Source organism: Panthera tigris, chromosome C1, assembly GCF_018350195.1.
Source record: "Panthera tigris isolate Pti1 chromosome C1, P.tigris_Pti1_mat1.1, whole genome shotgun sequence".
In the NCBI taxonomy this organism is placed as follows: domain Eukaryota; kingdom Metazoa; phylum Chordata; class Mammalia; order Carnivora; family Felidae; genus Panthera; species Panthera tigris.
This window is the reverse complement of record NC_056667.1, coordinates 16,178,561-16,184,377: the sequence shown is the minus strand read 5'-3', so window position 1 is coordinate 16,184,377 and position 5,817 is coordinate 16,178,561.

Here is a 5,817-nt window from a genome sequence, read left to right as displayed (position 1 = left end):
GCCCAAGACGGAAAGCATAAGGGGCTTCCCGGGACCCCTACCAAACCAGAGGGGCAGTGATGGAGAAGAGATCTTGGGCACATTCCAAGACGGGGTCGTTCGTCTTGTATTTATCAACCTCCATCCCTGAGACAGGGACTGAGCCCACTCACAGCCTGGTCTCCAAGGACCTTGGGGTCTAGAAAGACGGGACAGAAGTAAAAACACGAATGGGTGGGACAGTGTGCATGCTAGTGCCCTCAGAGGAAAGGTTTGGTGCGAGCTGGAGCAGTCACAGAGGGGACTTGGCCTGGAGGTGGCAGAATCAGGACAATAGTAGTAATCAGTATTGTAACAGCTCCCAGCGCATTATCTAAATCCTGACAACATCTGAATCTCGTTCCACAGATGGGAAGACTGGGGATCACAGAGGTCACTGCCCAAAGTCACCTAGTTAGTAAATGGCAGGGGCACCTGACCCAAAAGCTGCCTTTAGAAGGAAGAGCTGTGGGCAGGCAGATGTCCACCCAGGCAGGGTGGCTGGCACTATCTTTTTCAAGTGTGAGTCACGGTGGAGGTCTGGTCCCCAGAGGGTGGCCGGCAATGTTCTCAGAGGGGCAACGCCTGGGTGTCCGTTCCCGTTCAAGTACCTGGAGTCAGGCTTTAGTCCAGGGTCGGCTGGCTGGCCGGTTGCAAGAGACGATGCTGTCTGTTGTCTCAGAAGGGCGGCGGCCTGCCGGGGAGGCCAGGTGTCCCACTGCGTGCAGCTGTCGGGCAGGACGGAGCCTGGAGCTGGGAGGGCTCCCCAGCCTGAGGCCCGGGCAAGCCCAGAGAAGCTGAAAGCTGCCGATCAGACTCATGTCTGGCACCCCGGGCGAGCCGGCAGCTTGTGGCAGCTCCCACCGCCGAGGGAGGGATGGATAGATGAAAACAGTCCGTCGGTGAAAGGCCTGGCTCTGTCTCTGAAAGATGGGCTCAGAAATGGCCCTGAAAATTCCCTCTGACACTGGGCGTGCTGGGAATTGAGAGTCCGGGGTTCCAGTCCCGGCTCTGCCTCCCAAGCTGGCTGGTTCTGGGTGGGCCTCTCCTGCCCTCTGGGCCACAGTCCTCGGCGGATAGCTCTGAACTCCAAATGAAAGTACTAGGAAGAGTCAGGGAATAGCTTGGCGAGGGCTTCGTTATTGTGGATTTCCTGAAGAAAGGGCAGTGGTGCACCGGGCTGGGGCCCCAGCAGAGGCCCACCAGATGAGGGTGGGGGGGCCGTTCCACACTCAGAAATAGTCCAACAGAGTGGCTAAGAACCAGGTCTCCAAGACAGCCCGCAGGTCCATCCCAGGTCTGCCGCTGACCGGCTGAGTGACGACAGACAGGTTACTTAACCTCAAGTTCCTCGTCTGTATATAAGTGGCACCCACTCTTGGACGGTAGTGAGGCAAGTGTGAGCTCATGCACATAGCACGAGCGCAGTGCCAGGCACGCTCGCGCTGGGAATGGCCGGCATGGCTGCTGCTGGAGGTGGAGGGCGGCTGTTGGTGCGATGGGGGAGTCGTGTCCTTGTTTATAGGGACGATGGAGAGAATGAGCCTTCAGCCTGCTGCTCGCAAGCCCTGTTTACCCCAGACTGCTCTGTCGGGTCTTACTGCTCTTACACGGGTCACACAGGTAGGATCATCGGCTGCCACCTCCCTGCTCTTCAACGAGGGCTCCTGCAAGAGCCTCACAAAGCCAGGGAGGTCCGGCCCGGCTCACAGGCAAATCCTGGTGGCCAGAGGAGTTGTGTCTGGGAGCGCCCTTCAGGGCGGCTGGGGGAAGCATCTCACCCTCACTGCATCTGACTCCCCACAGGTGTGCATCTCTGGTCCAAGCTCCCCTGTGCCTATTTGCCCAGCAAGGGGGGCCACAGGCGGTGATCTCCTTGACCATGAGCAGACTGAGGCCTGACACTCTGGGTGCAACTCGCTGGGCCAGGTGTGGGCAGAGCCAGTCCCACAGGTGAAGGTGTGTGGCACATCTCCCCCAGGAAGAGCCTCCCGATCCCCAGCTATAAAGGATCCCTCCCTCCCTTCTAGATAGTAAACCCCCCTCCTTGGTGCTCCTCCCCTGACTCTGGGCATCCGATCAATCACTCACGCATCCACAGCCCTTTATAGTTTATGCCAGGATTTCCCAAACTGCACCGTGGATATTTTGGGCCTGTCTTGTACGTTGTATGATGTTCAGCAGCATCCCTGGCTTCTCCTACTAGATGCCAGTAGCATATCCCCAGGTGCTCTAGACATGGCCAAATGTCCCCTTGGGGGGCAAGATTACCCCCCATTGAGGATCAGTGGTTTATGAAAGCACTTTCACACCCGTGACCCTATTAGAACCATGTAACCTCTCCCTTCCCACTTTTGGAACAAGGGGTCTGTACTCTTTTCAATCTCGCTTCAGAGGCCCAGAGGTGCAGCTGCTTCCCCCAAGGACATTCTGCAAATCAGAATCAGGACTTGAGCTTGACGTGCTCTCGCATGTCCCCATCTCCTGGTTTTTATCCCCATGCCTATAGGACAGTTTCGTACCGTATGTAACTACAGTCCAGTAGGGTGGCTTTGTACTTCTATGAGGTTATAAAACCTGAATGTCAAGTGTGCTTAGGTGCTCAGTCAATATCCGATGGGTGAAAAGGGGAAAGGCTTGTTCGCTCCAGAGGGCTGTAAGTTTTTGTCAAATGGTGCCCGATCTTAGAGACCTCGAGTAGGAGGGAAGCTCCACTATAACCCCCTGAGTCTCTGGTGATGCTAAGATGGGCCAACGTGAGTGTCAGGGAGTGTGGCTGTCTGTCACCCAGCAGATCTGCTACTCTGGCCCCCGCAGCTCCCCTGCCAGGGTGCACCCCCCCCCCCCAGATCCTGCCTAAGCACTTTCTCCCCCTCACCCTCCGTGGCAGGGCCTAGAGACCAGGCTCTGCCTGAGGGGTTTACTCAGGCGGCAGTCATCACCCAGCTGTCTGCTATGGCTTGACTTTCTTCCCTCAGCCTGGGATTAGCAATTGAGCAACTCAGCAAGCATCTGACAAGACAGTGTTCCCCAAACCTGTTGAAACTCGCCCAACTCGGGCCCTGTGGGTGCGTTTGCAAAGCTGAGCATTTACGCCAAGCCTCCTTTTCTTGTTCTTCCCTCTGGGAAGAAGGGCTTGGCCTGAGCCAACTGGGCACAGGGTTGGCCAGGGAGCCACGGACGGGGGTGACAGCTACCCCTCCGGCCCCTCCAGTCACCCCCACTGCAAACCAGCTTGCCAGAGCCGCTGCCGTTTGCTCAGCAAACTCAGCTGGAAGGCAAAGCCGCGACCCCATGGTTGCGGTCCAGATGGCCTCAGGAGTTGCCAGGTTTTATCTCTGAGTCCTGAACTGCGTCTTCTGTGATCCAGCCAAACCCAGGGGAAGGCTCGCTCCCTGCTGTGACCCCCACCAGCTCCCCCTTTTCCCATCCAAGCCCCTCCCCACCTCCCCCATCTCCTGGCACTTTAAACCAAACTACGTTCTAAAAGTTCCCCTGACCAAGTCATGAACCCCACCGTGGAGGGGACCTGGTCTAAGCAGAGAGGGGAGGAAGGTGGGTAGGAGGAGGGAGGCATGTGCTCAAGGAGGGAAGGAACCTCCCAACAGCTAGCAGCTCACAGCTCACAAGGGAACTTTGGAGAGGCCCATTAGAAGCAGCGGGAAATTTCTGCTGAGACTCCAGGGGCCTCTTCCTGCTGTGACTCCTGGATGGTTCTTTCAGACCCTATTTCTCACCCTGTTCACACACGGGACCTATCATGGCAAGGCTGGGTTCCAGGAACTCTTCCTCAAGGGCTGGTAACAGCAGGGCATTCCTCTCGGGTCGGGGTCCTGGCAGTCCTGGCACGCCAGGGAATCGAGGGCTAAGTCACGGCCATCAGAATTTGAAGGGTCCCGGGAGATTACCGGTTCAACCCTTGCAGGGACCCTGAATCTCCAAGCAGGGGCATGCCTGGAAAGCCCCATTCAGTCATGGCAAATGCTTGCTTGTCAAGACTCGCCCCACCAGGCACTGTGGTGGGCTCTTGGGGCCACAGAGCACCTTACTGATAGAGGTGGAACTGCATCCCAGGTCTCCTGACTATCTTCCCAGGACTTTCCCTGCAGCCCCACACCCTAGCCTGTCATCCTCTATGGGAGGTTATGAGCGACTGGAGCGAGGAAGGAACCAAAGTTGTCCTAGCTGCCTTGTTGGGATGGGGGCGCGGGTTTGGCCACAGGCTCTCCTGGAAACGGTGCCTTCAGAAGGGATCTGCCAAAGCCAAGGAACTCACTAGCAACCTGGAGCCACCAGAGCATGAGCCCCACTCTAGGAAGCCAGCTCCTGCCCTGGGCAGCTCAGCTGGGGTTTCAGCCACCCCTCCTCGCTCCCACCCCCTGGGCTCCCTCCGCCGAGCTAGAGAGGATGAATGCTTCAGTGGCTACAAAGGCGAGAGAGGCACTCGGGGGACAAGCGTCGGGTGGGTCTCTGCAAGGGAGAAGCTCTCTTCTGGCAAACAGGAGGCAAGGCAAGGTCAGGAAGTGCCCTAACTTTGATGCCCACTCACCCCCACAATCACACCTGCCCTGCGGAGAGAAGGAAAATTCCTACCTTCTGGTGCAGCTCTGGGGCCATCCAGCTAAGGTCTGAGTGGCTACTTGCCGGCCCTGAGTCAGCCACCGGCTCCCCAGGAACAAATACTGTGAGATGGTGAGTGGGAGGGGGGCTCCCACTCAGGAAGCCCTCAGGAACGAAATGTAGGAGCTGGGCTACCAGGTGTGGGAAAGCAATGGAAACTGGGAAGTGAAAAGACAAAAACGGGGGCTGCTGAGGCTTCTGAGGATGGAGAGCAAAGGAAGCGAGGGGTCCCAGGAGACAGGAGGAGGGGGAATAGTGCCCCGAGGTACAGGAGTAGGGGCTTGGGCTCCAGGAAAGGCCATCATCCTCCCCCCCACCCCAAACTGAGGAAAGGCACTTGGGACAAAGAGAACTTGACCTGGGCACTGAGGACTCCAGAGTTCTGCCAAGGCCGGGGAGAAGGTGGAGGGGAGGCTGTGCCCACCACCCCTACAACCACTGTGTCTCCAAGGCTGGCCCCTCCTTACTGGCTGCCCCTCCAGGACTTTCAGGCCAGTAGCAGCAGCCCCTTCCATGGCCCCAGAAGCCATCCAGGCTGCCTAGTGACTGAGACACTTCCCTCCCCAGTATCCTTTGTTCCTAAAAGCAGAGCAGACGCCTTTGCTGTGGTCCCCAAAAGCCCTGGGACCGCAGAAGGACTCAGCAATGGAAGAATGAAGCCACCTTCCTCAAATCATTGTCACTACCCTACTCCATCTTTGGAGCCTGATCCGCCAACCCAGGCTTAGGAGCCAGAATGACCTGTGTTCAAATGCTGCCCAGCCCTGACTGGCTGCATGGCTTTGAACACATGCCTCCCGGAACCTCATCTGTAAAATGGAGGGGGTGATACCGTCCTGGCCAACCCTGCGTGGCTGCACTAAGGATATATTAAAGCATGTGGCTGTTGTTTGAAGAGCACAGGTGACAGGGGACATGAGGTGCCTCCCTTCCTGTCAATCTTGTCCCGCAAAGGGCTCCCAAGTCCCCCAGGCACACTGAGCCTGCACTGGACCCCACTGTCCCTAGCCCCCTCACCGCGGTGCCCCAGCCTCTGATCTCCTAAAGCACCCACTTCTGTCCCACCTGTTGGACCCCTGGTCCCTGGAGGGTCCGACCAGTGGGCCCAGGTCACCAGCAAGCATCCTTCAGCTCTGCGTGCTCCATCGGAGCAAGCTGTGTCCAAGCTCTGCGGTGGGG